Consider the following 15,124-nt stretch of genomic DNA (forward strand, 5'->3'; position numbering starts at 1 on the left):
GCAAAATGACTCACAGTTACAGGCTTAGTTCCACACTGAAGGAGAGGACGCATCAGTTGTCCCAATAGGAGGTATTTTCGGAAGGTAGAAAGAATGTAATATGAGCCGAAAATAAAGTGAAACGGCGATTGAATCGATTTTCTGGCCGATGCATGCTACATTTTTCTTCAAACAATCATCTTTAATTAATATCGATTAATTATTGCAATAATGAGACCGTCAGCCCACCAGTCTTGACTGACTGTTAGGCTGAGAGTCTAGCCTTTATAGACGATGCACAGTTTTTATATAGCTGATACCAAGATTGCTTAGTCAGTCACTTCTAACCTTCCCATAAGCCATCTTGGTTATCTACACAGGATGGTCTTTTAGTTTCCCAGATGCCAGGAAGATGAGAGAATGTGGCATTGTTCTTAACTCTTCCAGGCTCTCTCTATCTCGAGACACACACACCACATCTTGTCTAAGGAATGCTAGCTTTTAAGTTTTTATCACCAACACAAATCAATTGTCAGCTTCAAGCTATCTCTAGGAGAACCCATGTCCTCAACACCCAGACTAGCTGCAGGGTGCTAGAGTGGAGACCATAAAACACAGCATTAGCAGGACAGAAAGATCTTACTGTTCGTTAAGTAAATAATTGTTCCATAGCCAACAAATAAGGTGAATAAGTCATTTGTCCCTCACCGGTCCAACGCGTATAGTTGAATTGTTACATCCCTATCCAGCACCATATTTTACAGTAGGGATGAGGTATTTCTCCATATGAATTGTTCTTTCAAAGGCTAAACCCACCGCTGGTGTGCGTTGACCTTTATTTTCGTGTCATATGACCATAGCACCGGTGCCAATCTAAGTGCCAATGCCGTTTAGCAAACTCCAGGCGGTGCTATGGTCAGATGACATGGAAATGGAGCTCTTTGGCCACACACACCATTGGTGGGTTTGGCCTTCTATTTGTACACACAAGCTCCCGCAGGCGTCTGACACGGCGAAACGTCAGCCCCTTGTTTGTCCTTCAAATATCGGGAAAAAGTGCTCCTACGTTTATTTTGTATTTTTCATTACTTGAGTTGTCCTGGGGTAAGATCGTTTTTTTGGACAGCCATACACACTATTTTGACCTTGCCCTTTGGCATGGATGGATCCATTGGCAGGTCTGTATAGTTGGCATTGCCTGACGTGACTTTGCAATTCTGAACCACTCAGTGCTGCTGACCTGACCTGGAGAGTGAAGCGCCATGTTGTCTATCAGCAAGACTGAGGCTGGGTCCCACACTATGCCAAGCACTAGACTATAGAGAACACACCAAAAGGGTTCTGCTTGGAGAGGAGGGAAGAACTTAACACACAAACTTATCTTTGAAGTCTGTAGACTGTCACGACTCCGATACAAGTCACGATTGAGTGTACATGTGCTTTCTGTAATAAAAATAGATATTTTAAAACACGTTTTTTTAAAGCAGTCAACTCTGTATTTAAACCTTGCCCAGATATTGCTTAATGATACATCAGAAAGAAAGATATATAAACCTTGCCCAGATATCGCTTAATGATACATCAGAAAGAATGATCACATTTACAGGTGATTGATTTGTCTCCCAAGGACTTTCCAAGAAAGTTCTATTGAAGTGTATTTAATTGAATGTGTGCCTGGATAACTGAAGTTAATGGAACTCTGTAGCTGACGAACAGAAAGGCCGAAGCTGATTGCAGACAGAAGGGTATTGAATTCAATATGCGCCTGATCTATGGTGGTTAGCAGAGTTCTGGAGCTACTGCTCCTACCAGGCAGTTTACTGTAGTGTAGACTGGTCTGATCGAGAAGAAGCCCAGGGGGACAGGAAACGGGGTCAGGTAAACATGGGCACCTGAACACAGATTGATCCATTGGGGCACACATGGACATACACAAACAGAGAGAGAGAACAGAGAGGGCAGTCTGAAACTGCACTGAATTTTACTTGAGGAGCACCTACCCCTGTGTTACTAGCCTTGTGCATCTTTTCTCAACGCCTGAGTAATAGTCAATGAGCAAGCTCACGTCAGTGACCACGTTTACATGCATAGTATTCTGAATAATAGCCCAATCCCAATTAAGGTCTATTTCAGGATAAGCCGTTTACATGCAGCTTTGACATTCCACTCACTAGTATCCCTGTATCCATTAATAAAAATTATATTCCTAATTTGCCCCGGGACCTCAGTTTATTTTTTGACAGGGGATGCGGGACAACAATAAAAAAAGTTAAGCCTCATTTAGATATTTTTTCTGCTTATAATTTCTAACATTAAGTAGGTTATTTGTTAGTCAACTTGTCTAAAATTACATATATGCAGCTTCTCTTGTCATTACTTGATGCTCTAGAATAGTAAATAAATCCTTGCTCACCAGAATGTCAGAAAATGATAGATTGAATACATACATCTAGTTGACAAATGTAAAGTTGTTTCATTTCTGCTTTCTCTCACGGCGCGAAGACGTTTAGGGACCGGGGAGAATTTCCATGTAAAATTTCCCAATGACGTCAACCAGTAAGTTATATATTTTTTAAATGCATCTATAAAATAAATTTTAAGGCAGGTTTAAGGTTCTGAATGAAAGATGAAAAGATGTATTTCCTGGACGTTTTGGTCATTCAGCAGACGCTGTTATCCAGACCGGCTGACAGTTAGTGATTTCAACTAAGGTAGATAAACAACATATCAGTCATAGTAAGAAAAAAAAACATTTCTGTAACCGTTACTGAGAATGTTGTTGAAGTGGTCGGTTGGTTGGACTCCTTTCAAAGTCGCTGCCAATTTAAAAGCTTTTGAAAAATGAACTTAAGTGCATGGGACAGATGGGAGCAACAATACATATTCTGTTGCAATCTTTAGTTGGAGCCTCTTTCCTTTCCTATATTGAATAGATTTAAAATGTTTTATTGTGCTAGAATGCTTAATACATTTAGAATGCATGTGCAGTTGAAATTTGGGTATAGAATTAATTACCCCAAAAATATGTACTTTCAACAAATGTAAATGACATCTTTTCAACTTTCATTCAGAATCAAAAATGTACCTGATTTCAATGTCAGGAAAAGACGTAATTTCATCATCCGGAAATTTCTATGACAAACTTTCAACTGCACGTACTTTCTCAACGAAGCAAGAATTAGATCAAAATAATAATTTTTCACTGAAGATCGCAACATAGAATCGAACAAGATTGTTTTTAGATCGGGGACAGCCCTAACACACACACAAAGCAGAGACGGGAGTAGAGGTCAAGATACAGGAGACAAAAGATGCAAGTTGGTCTCAGATGAATCTCATACAAGTGCAGGAGGAGCTTGCGGAGTGAGCAAAGCTGAGAGGGGGAAAGAAACTCATTTCCCACAACATTGTGGTTCCAACTCAAAAACATATATTTTTTTTCACCTTTATTTAACCAGGTAGGCAAGTTGAGAACAAGTTCTCATTTACAATTGTGACCTGGCCAAGATAAAGCAAGCCGTTTCACACATACAACACAGAGTTACACATGGAGTAAAACAAACATACAGTCAAAAATATAGTAGGAAAATAGGTCTATATATAAAGTGAGCAAATGAGGTGAGATAAGGGAGATAAAGGCAAAAAAGGCCATGGTGGCAAAGTAAATATAATATAGCAAGTAAAACACTGGAATGGTAGATTTGCAGTGGAAGAAAATGCAAAGTAGAAATAATGGGGTGCAAAGGAGTAAAATAAATAAATACAGTAGGGGAAGAGATAGTTGTTTGGGCAAAATTATAGATGGGCCATGTACAGGTGCAGTAATCTGTGAGCTGCTCTGACAGCTGGTGCTTAAAGCTAGTGAGGGAGATAAGTGTTTCCAGTTTTAGAGATTTTTGTAGTTCGTTTCAATCATTGGCAGCAGAGAACTGGAAGGAGAGGTGGCCGAAGGAGGAATTGGCTTTGGGGGTGACCAGAGAGATATACCTGCTGGAGCGCGTGCTACAGGTGGGTGCTGCTACGGTGACCAGCGAGCTGAGATAAGGGGGAACTTTACCTAGCAGGGTCTTGTAGATGACCTGGAGCCAGTGGGTTTGGCGACGAGTATGAAGCGAGGGCCAGCCAACGAGAGCGTACAGGTCGCAGTGGTGGGTAGTATATGGAGCTTTGGTGACAAAACGGATGGCACTGTGATCGACTGCATCCAATTGATTGAGTAGGGTATTGGAGGCTATTTTGTAAATGACATCGCCGAAGTCGAGAATCGGTAGGATGGTCAGTTTCACGAGGGTATGTTTGGCAGCATGAGTGAAAGATGCTTTGTTGCGAAATAGGAAGCCAATTCTAGATTTAACTTTGGATTGGAGATATTTGAGTCTGGAAGGAGGGTTTACAGTCTAACCAGACACCTAGTTATTTGTAGTTGTCCACATATTCTAAGTCAGAACCGTCCAGAGTAGTGATGCTGGATGGGCGGGCAGGGAGCGATCGGTTGAAGAGCATGCATTTAGTTTTACTTGTATTTAAGAGCAGTTGGAGGCCACGGATGGAGAGTTGTATGGCATTGAAGCTCGTCTGGAGGGTAGTTGAGTGTCCAAAGAAGGGCCAGAAGTATATAGAATGGTGTCGTCTGCGTAGAGGTGGATCAGAGACTTACCAACACCAAGAGCGACATCATTGATGTATACAGAGAAGAGAGTCTGCCCAAGAATTGAACCCTGTGGTACCCCCATAGAGACTGCCAGAGGCCCGGACAACAGGCCCTCCGATTTGACACACTGAACTCTATCGGAGAAATAGTTGGTGAACCAGGCGAGGCAATCGTTTGAGAAACCAAGGCTATTGAGTCTGCCGATGAGGATATAGTGATTGACAGTAGAAAGCCTTGGCCAGGTCAATGAATACGGCAGCACAGTATTGTTTCTTATCGATGGCGGTTAAGATACCGTTTAGGACCTTGAGCGTGGCTGAGTTGCACCCATGACCAGCTCTGAAACCAGATTGCATAGCGGAGAAGGTGCGGTGGGATTGGAAATGGTCGGTAATCTGTTTGTTGACTTGGCTTTCAAAGACTTTAGAAAGGCAGGGTAGGATAGATATAGGTCTGTAGCAGTTAGGGTCAAGAGTGTCCCCCCCCTTTGAAGAGGGAGATGACCGCAGCTGCTTTTCAATCTTTGGGAATCTCAGACGACACGAAAGAGCAGTTGAACAGGCTAGTAATCGGGGTTGCAACAATTTCGGCAGATAATTTTAGAAAGGAAGGGTCCAGATTGTCTAGCCCGGCTGATTTGTAGGGGTCTAGATTTTGCAGCTCTTTCAGAACATCAGCTGACTGAATTTGGGAGAAGGACAAATGGGGAAGGCTTGGGCGAGTAGCTGTGGGGGGTGCAGTGCTGTTGACAGGAGTAGGGGTAGCCAGGTGGAAAGCATGGCCAGCCGTAGAAAAATGCTTATTGAAATTCTCAATAATAGTGGATTTATCTGTGGTAAGAGACTTTCCTATCCTCAGTACAGTGGGCAGCTGGGAGGTGCTCTTATTCTCAAAGGACTTTACAGAGTCCCAGAACTTTTTTGAGTTTGTGTTGCAGGAAGCAAATGTCTGCTTGAAAAAGCTAGCCTTGGCTTTTCTAACTGCCTGTGTATATTGGTTTCTAACTTCCCTGAAAAGTTGCATATCACGGGGGCTGTTCGATGCTAATGCAGAACGCCACAGGATGTTTTTGTGTTGGTTAAAGGCAGTCAGGTCCGGAGAGAACCAAGGGCTATATCTGTTCCCGGTTCTACATTTCTTGAGGAAGGCATTTTTTTTAAATAACCAGGCATCCTCTACTGACGGGATGAGGTCAATATCCTTCCAGGATACCAGGGCCAGGTCGATTAGAAAGGCCTGCTCGCTGAAGTGTTTCAGGGAGCGTTTGACAGTGATGAGTGGAGGTCGTTTGACCGCTGACCCATTACGGACGCAGGCAATGATGCAGTGATCGCTGAGATGTTGGTTGAAAACAGCAGAGGTGTATTTAGAGGGCAAGTTGGTTAGGATGATATCTATGAGGGTGCCCGTGTTTACGGCTTTGGGGTGGTACCTGGTAGGTTCATTGATCATTTGTGTGAGATTGAGGGCATCAAGCTTAGATTGTAGGATGGCTGGGGTGTTAAGTATGTCCCAGTTTAGGTCACCTAGCAGCACGAGCTCTGAAGAGAGATGGGGGGCAATCAGTTCACATTTGGTGTCCAGAGCACAGCTGCGGGCAAAGGGTGGTCTATAGCAGGCGGCAACGGTGAGAGATTAGTTTTTAGAGAGGTGGATTTTTAAAGTTCAAGTTCAAATTGTTTGGGTACAGACCTGGATAGTAGGACAGAACTCTGCAGAACTCTGCAGTTTTTGGTGGTCTTCCTAAGCCAGGATTCAGACACGGCTAGGGTTGGCAGAGTGTGGCAGAGTGTGCTAAAGCAGTGAATAAAACAAACTTAGGGAGGAGGCTTCTAATGTTAACATGCACGAAACCAAGGCTATTACGGTTACAGAAGTCATCAAAAGAGAGCGCCTGTGTAATAGGAGTGGAGCTAGGCACTGCAGGGCCTGGATTCACCTCTACACCGCCAGAAGATCAGAGGAGAGTAGGATAAGGGTACGGCTAAAAGCTATGAGAATTGGTCGTCTAGGACGTCCGGAACAGAGAGTAAAAGGAGCAGGTTTCTGGGGATGATAAAATAGCTTCAAGGTACGATGTACAGACAAAGGTATAGTAGGATGTGAATACAGTGGAGGTAAACCTAGGCATTGAGTGATGATGAGAGATATTGTCTCTAGAAACATCATTGAAACCAGGTGATGTCATCGCATGTGTGGGTGGTGGAACAGAGGTTGGATAAGGTATAATGAGCAGGGCTAGAGGCTCTACAGTGAAATAAGCCAAAAAACACTAACCAGAACAGCAATGGACAAGGCATATTGACATTAAGGAGAGGCATGCTTAGCCAAGTGATCAAAAGGGTCCAGTGAGTTGAGGTCGGTTGCGGTCACGGCGATTCAGACAGCTAGCCGGGCCATGGGTAGCAAGTTGGCAGAAGATGGTCTGTTTTTAGCCACCTCGTGCGTTTCCGTCGGTAGATTAGTGGGGTTCCGTGTGATAGAGGAGACCAATCCAATTGGCAAAATAGTTATAGTGGCCCAAGAAAATTGTCCGATAGACCTATTCAGATTGCAGCCAATGAGACAGCTAACGATTAGCTGGCCGCAGATGGGCATTCAGGTTACGTCACGACGGAGGGGCCAGTTGGATAACTCCCTCGGACAGATAACGTTGGTTGTCCAGTCGTGAAGGCCCGATGGGGCTCCGCATCGGCAGTAAAACGGGTCCAGATAGGTGATTGTAGCCCAGGAGTGGCTGATGGAACTCTTCAGATGGCTAGCTCCAGAATAATTGATGTTAGCTCTGGGACCGACGTTAGCCAATAGTCACTCTGATAGCAGCTAGCTAGCTGCAAGATCCAGGTGTAAATGTCCAGAGCTTGCGTTAGAAATCCGGGGATATGGAGAGAAAATAGGTATGCTCTGGTCTGAGTCGCGTTGTACAAAACTGCCGATAGCTTTTCGAGCTAAGGGATAGCTGATGACCGCCAACCGTGGTTAGCTGAGTTCTAACGTTGGCTAGCTTCTGGCTAGCTTCTGTTGTGGATTTCAGATTTGAGGTAAATAATACTTTTTTTTATTTTTTTTTAAATTGGTGAGGCGGGTTGCAGGAGAGTGTTTTGAAGTTGAGTTTTTAGAAAAAAATATAAAAAGATATGCTTAGACGTATACACATATACACACACACACACACACACACACACACACACACACGAGGATAAAGGACGTCTGACTGCTATGCCATCTTGGAGTTCAGAATGTGATAAGGAGATATGATAATCAAACCCATAGGAGTGTGGATGTGAATCCCATCTCTGTCCCATAGGATCCCTCACTAATAGAGGCCATACTTTCACTACACTAACCTCCTGTAGGCATGACAGCTTTCTTATACACTGACCCCAGTGGGGATAAGTCAGTTGGGATGTGCCATTTAAAGATACTATAGCTGAAATGACAACACACCCGGGAGAATTTTCAGCCCAGCGTCAAATAATCTACAAAAGCTGCATCCCCATTGGGCTCTGGTCAAAAGTAGTGTACTGTATAGGGAATAGGGTGCCATTTTGGACGCACCCAGTCTACAAAGTGCAGGTTTTACAGCTATCCCTGGAAAAAAAGTAAATGTGTTGAATTTCTGGGGGAGATGGCAAATATCTTCTTTCCTATTTTTACACACAATAGTTATGGCCGCAATTGGGGAGTGCACTAACTGACTGACTTGAAAACAGGTGTGAGCATTTGTGACTGCAATTATTCTTCCAGTGTCTATGCGTTGTTTGGTCAAACTGAAGATGGCATAGCTACCGACAAAAGCACCCACACGGTTTACAGTCAAGCAACAAAAGCAGGTCCTGGCTTTCAAACTGTCTACCAATACCCATCCACACAGACATATCATCACCTGTAGACCAGTTTTAGAGGTGAGGTACGTTCATGCCAGACGTTCTGTCCTGACTTGGTGTTGTTCAGCACCACAGTAATTTACCAGCAACATTACTGCAGCCTGGCACGGGAAACTAAGGTGATTACCATCACAATAAAACAACCCTAATGAAATGATTTGTTTCCCAACGACATCATATGCGAGCGACGAATAAAACACAGAAATTAGCATGATAAAAAAAAATAAGACAAATGGGGAGGTAGAATCTGTCTGATTCATAATAGGATAATGTGGCATTTAGGTTTGACAGCAGCCAGATGTTGGCTCCCATTGATTGAATCCCATTAATTTCTCACTTCAGTGAAAAAGTCTAGTGTCTCCCTATTGAGATCATACATTCCAACTGGAGGAGACATAAGGGCTGCAACCCTATGGGCCCTGGTCAAAAGTAGTGCACTATACATGGAATAGGGTGCCACTTGGGACAAATCCAAGATGCTTGCCTTGTGCAAAGAAGCATGTTTGGCTTGTGACAGGTTCTTTTATATTCTAGTGGTTTGGTAGGCAGTTATTTTGCGGCAGTTTTTAGCCACCAAAAATAATGAAATGACTATTGGATTTGGGTAAGCTCATTAAGTATGAGGGCTACAAGCCAGCACAGAAACCACAAATGAAGGGAATCGGGACTAGAATCTGTACGTGTTGTAGCAAGCTCAGTACAAAAAAGTGTGATGCTTTAATACACTTTTCTGTGCTTAAAAATATGGAAGATGAACACTGAACAGGGGGAGAAAAGGGAGTGACAAATGGAATGAAAAGGTGGAGGCTAAGTCTTGCCCCCCTGGGGAGAGCCTCTGATCCTCCATAACAACGGTCTCCTTCTGGAGAGGGTGGTCCTCCATAATTGTTAACATTAATCTGAAGGAAAGCCTAAACAAAATTACATTTTAATACACGTCTCCTGGACCTCATGGATTTCCAATAATCCCATAAATCCTGTTCGGAGCAGCGCAGAGGAGAGAGAGATAACAGGGGAGGAGTAGGGTGAAAGCTGAAGCGGACTTCGGTTCAATCAGTTTTTTTTGGACTTGTTCACAATGCTCACTATCATACAGGTGAATGGCACCGGTACTTAACTATTGGTCAAGGATAGTCAAATGGAAAACACAGAGAAACTTCAAGACAGATTCCAAGGGTCGTGATAATGAACGTGTATCACCTGCTGGCGATAAAGTGAGTGGCCCAAGCTGATGCTGCAATCTCCAAGGCCGTCCAGCCTGCTAGGCCTTTGCCCTGGCACGGGGGAGATCGATGCCCCCTCTGTTTAAATAGCCTTAATTTATAGCAGGCCTAGCAAATGGAATAGTTACTGGCCATTGATCCGTATGGGCCGAGGTGCTGGATCGGAGGGAGGGAGGGAATGGCTCAAAGTTCCCTGGAGTCCCATGCAGGATTATTCATGAGGGGGAGTTACCAAACCCAATTACCAGTTTAAAAAGACAACACACTTTGTGTGCGCGCACTCCGGTCTCCAACACACACACACACACACAACAATAGTGTTCACCAAAGGCCACAGCAGCTGCTGATATCGATAAAGTTCGTATAGAGGTAATGTTGTAGTCAAAACGTGAGCAATAGGACTACAACAAATACAGGGTAGAAATGACATCCAACTGCTCATCTCCGCATTCATGTGTCCTTCTGATACAGATCTGAATGAGGCCAAAGGCACTCCACATTCACGTCAAAGACTATCTACAGTACCTGGATCAGACTGCTATTCAGCCTGGATTTACTGCTCTCCTGAAGAAGATTCACTGGTTATGATGGCGATTATATAGTCATTTTGCATGGTGAACCAAGATATTTTTAAAGGATGAAAATAATGGCAAAGACAGAGGAAGCCAGCCCAGCAGAAAGCTAAGTAATGCAATTAGTGGGCTTGATATTGCAGCGTGTTTTTGAGGATGTGTGGAAATCATTGTTGGAAAGCCAGTACTTTAGAGTAAGCAGAGGTGGTTGGTTCATTGAAGCGCTCATCTGCATTGATTTCAAATGACTAGCTCTGATTTTGAAGGAACCCAGATATCCTTTTTAGAGGTCAATGGTCGCATGTCTAATTGGCCTAATTCATTTCCTGTGTGCATTTAATTAATTCATGATGGATAACTGATTAAGACCACAAAGCATTCTAAATAGCACACCTGCCTCATTTCGCTCCTGCTACAATGGTTAGGATGTCAATTTAGTATTGATTTATTGTAAGATGGGATAATTATATTCCCCTCTCTCCATCTCGTGCCACGTGTGTGTGACCATGCGTGCGGCCTCCACGTCCCTCTAACGAGGAACTGAGACAGGACAGGGGTGCGGTCTCACGTGCTGAATCAAGAGCTGTGTGGGGCACATGGTTCAGGGATCATCTGATACACAGACAGACATCAGCCCTCACCATCACATGTCATTGGTGGAACATCTCATGAACAGGGTCATGGAGAAAGAGCTTGGAAATGAAGGCAGTGTTTTGAAGTCAAGCTTACCTGCTTAACAACAGCACAGTGATATCATAAACACAGCCAACAAATTATATTCTTTCCTGAACATACCATGAAGGTCAGGCCATGAGGCGGAGCAGGGTTGGCTCTTTCTTGGGGGGGGGGGGGGCACTGCAAATCTCATAACTTGCTTCCTGGAAACATTTGAAATGGGCATCCCTTCTAGGTTTTCATATCTGAGGAATGTATCAAATGTTCTGCTTTTATCCACAGCAGTCCCTGGACTATAAGGATAGAAAACAGAAGAGATGAAGTGCATCTCTCTGGTGGGTCTAGGTCAGACCTCTTGTACTAGTCTTTCTAGAAAGACTGGTTGCCTCCTACAACGTAGGCCTATCAATGTTCTGGCTTACATGTCTAATTATACATCAGTTTGGCATAGCGGAAAGGGCGGAGTTGGGACATCCTGCTTTCCTACATCACTGCCTTATCCACTTGTTGCCATAGTGTTAAACATCACCAGGACACAAAATAGTATCTAGGAAGATGGAGATCACAGAGGTTATTTTTAATGAGTGCATTTCGCAAGTGGCTAGTTTGCGTCAACCACCTTCACTTAAACCACCACAATGGTTTCGCCTGCAAACTTTGGTATTGAATTACAACGTTCTGGCATGTCTACCTTGTGATTTGTTGGGAGAGTCAGTCTGAAGAGAAACATCCCCAGATTTTTTTTTTTCTTTTGGAAGGTATGACAATCTGACATTAATCCCAGACTTAGTGCTGTTGCTGTTAGCTCTGGGTTTCCGATACTACTCTTATACAAGCCATACTGATGTTTAACTCCAGGGGCCACATCTAGAGAAGGGTTTCCTAAACTTGGTCCTGTGGGCCCCACTAGGTGTTTGCCCTAGCACTACACAGCTGATTCAAATTATCAAATCTTGATGAGGAGTTGGTTATTTAAATGAGCTGTGTAGTGCTAAGGCAAAAACTTTCACCCAGAGGGGGCCCCAGGACCGAGTTTGGGAAACCCTGGTCTAGACCGTCACATCAAGGTCAAGCCCTGTACATGGCATCGCTCCTCAAATGGATCTGCTATTGTGTGCTTATGTATTGGACATGGATATGAACAAGAGTCTCGCTCTCTCTGGTATAGTAGAGTCAAGTCTGGCTGTTCTGTACAGGGCGCTATCCGACCTGGTTTACTCTATCTAGCCCCTCTCTCTCGCTCCAGTGAGCCACTGCTCATCCACTAACAGCTCACTCTATAGTTCCAGTTCTGGCAGGGGGTGAGCGAGCCATAAACATCTAATAAGGAAGCGTTGGGTTTCTCTTCAATGAGTCAGGTCTACTAAGCGTGTACTTTGGGGTTAGGGTTGGTTTGTCTCGCACTGCTCCATGTCACAGTGCCTGAATGTCATTCAGTGTTACAATGTATCCTTTCAGAGGACTCTAGCCCATCCTCTATCCCTGACATGGACATCTATAGGACAGAGGCAAACCCATGACTATTTTGGGGTACCATAAATAACATAGCTCTCCCATAATACCAATACCACAAACACAGCCATATAGCACACAGAAGCAGCCATAGACCAGCCCAACAGGGAGGCAGAGATTGTGGGATTCGTAGCAGCAACTAGGCCGACCATGATAGAGTTTCTGCAGGCCTATCCTGCATCGGAATCATTCATAAACTTGCACTATACTAGCAGGTGTACACACACACACACAAGCCGCTTTGCTTCATGAGCGCCCCACACACATCGACATGGTCACAACTCAATTACAGACATCTCCACAGGGACCAGACTCCACCTTGACCAATGGGCCTTGTAATTGGGCAGCCTGCCACCTCTCATCCTGAGATAGCCCATCAGTGTCTGTAGTGTAGTAGCTAGCTGGCCATGATCCCGCTGATTTCCCACGATGCAGCACATAATTTACGGGCCACTCGATTGCCCCATCACAACACACTCCTCTCAACAGCTTTAACTCTTAAGATACACAACCAATGGAGACCCTAGTACCACCCCTAACATTATCATCCATCACTGTCAATCAATCTACAGCGCCCTCCTGAATTGTTATTTATTTATCCATCTTCATTTAACTAGGCAAGTCAGTTAAGAACAAATTCTTATTTACAATGATTGCCTAGGAACAGTGGGTTAACTGCCTTGTTCAGGGGAAGAACGACAGATTTTTACTTTGTCAGCTCGGGGCTTCGATCTAGCATCCTCTCGGTTACTGACCACTAGGCTACCTGCCGCCCCAACCCGCGACCTTGGCATTATCAGGACCATGATTGGCACCCTAGGTAAATATGAACAAAAATGGCTGTGAAAAAATGAAAATGTTGTTTATCAGCTTGATCTTACACTCAAAATATCATATGAATCTAACCTTTAATTGAGTTAAAATTGTTCAAAGAAAAATCATCAATAAATCATTATTTTATTTAAAAACATGCGTGACAGTTATTGGCACCACTAAAAATTCTTATGAACAACATCTAATTGATGTATATTCCAATTAAGATATTACTTTTTAAAGTTAAATGTGAATCTTTGGGAACTTGTGTTCATCCATGACTTCCTGTTTCACTGGGGTATAATTATGAGGTGACACAGGCTAAACTCCCTTAGTCATCCATCAACATCAGAAAGGCCAAAGAAGACAAATGAACAAAAAGGTTGTTGACCTTCACAAATCAGGCAAAGGCTATAAAAAGATAGCTACACCTGTGAATACTCATCACCACTATTAGGGCAATAACTAAGAAATGTTTAACAACTGGAGCTGTGATGAACCTGCCTGGAAGAAGACGCAAGTGTATTTTGCCCCCAACGCACAGTGAGAAGGATGGCTCAAGTGGAATTGTTTTTGCCCAAGGACCGCAGTTAGAGAATTGCAGAAGTTGGTTACGTCAAGTCTCCAAAGCAACAAAAACACCACCTACATGCCAATAAGTTATTTGGAAGGATTGCCAGAAGAAAGCCTCTACTGTCACCAAACCACAAACGTAAGCCCCTGGAGTTTGCTAAATGTCATTGGAACCAGGTTTGATTGAAACTATGTTCTATGGTCTGATGAGACTAAAATAGAGCTTTTTGGCAACAAACACCAGAGCTGGGTTTGGTGTAAAAAGAGCTGTGCAGAAAAGAACCTAATCCCCACTGTGAAGTACGGTGGTGGAGCTGTGATGTTGTTGCGCAGTTTTACTTCCAAAGGCCCTGGGAACCTTGTTAGGATACCTGGCATCATGGACTACAAGTACCAGGAGATTTTAGGTCAAAACCAGAGTGGCTATTGGATCTTCCACCAGGACAACGATCCAAAGCATACCTCCAAACAAACAAAAAAATGGTTCACTGACTATAGAATCAAGCTTTTGCAATGGCCATCCCAGTCCCCTGAGCTAAACCAAATTGAAAACCTGTGGGGTGAGCTAAAGAGGAGAGTCCACAAGCGAGGACCAAGGACTCTGAAGGATCTGGAGAATTTCTCTATGGAGGAATGTTCTCAAATCCCTTCCTATGTGTTCTCCCACCTCATCAAACATTATAGGAGATGACTCAGAACTGTTATCTTGGAAAAGAGAGGGTGCGGTGCACAAAGTACTAAACGCAGGAGTGTCAATAATTGTGAGATGCATGTTTTTGAATAAAATAATTATTTCTTGCTGACGATTTATTTCTTTGAACAATTTTAACTCAAAAGGTTAGACTGATGATATTTTGAGTGTCAGATCAAGCAGATAAACTGACATTTTTTGACAGCATTTTTTGTTCATATTTACATAGGGTGCCAATAATTCAGGAGGGCACTGTAGATCACCCAGTAGTAAATAACAGTAGGCCAGGGACCATTAAGCTGATTTTTTTCTTGAGCGGATGGTCAGGGAGCCAGAACATAATTACAAATAATTTGTAGACTGCATATTGACTGTAAGCCCAAAGATATTTGAATAAAACTATTTCAAACCTTGCTTACATTTGCATACGATCACATATATTATGTGTGGGAATACTTTGGAACAGATTTTTAAAAATGGTTTAATTACAGTATTATGTCCAACAATATGTTTTGCAAAAATTCTAATTTAAAAAATGTCAATCACCC

At 43.4% G+C, this 15,124-nt stretch overlaps 1 protein-coding gene across 1 annotated transcript in view; it reads right to left on the minus strand.

Annotated features, from left to right (window-relative positions):
* Window positions 1-15,124, minus strand: part of LOC106564921 (regulatory-associated protein of mTOR) — a 198,684-nt gene that overhangs the window by 172,066 nt on the left and 11,494 nt on the right.

The sequence above is a fragment of the Salmo salar genome, chromosome ssa12 (assembly GCF_905237065.1).
Source record: "Salmo salar chromosome ssa12, Ssal_v3.1, whole genome shotgun sequence".
Taxonomy (NCBI): domain Eukaryota; kingdom Metazoa; phylum Chordata; class Actinopteri; order Salmoniformes; family Salmonidae; genus Salmo; species Salmo salar.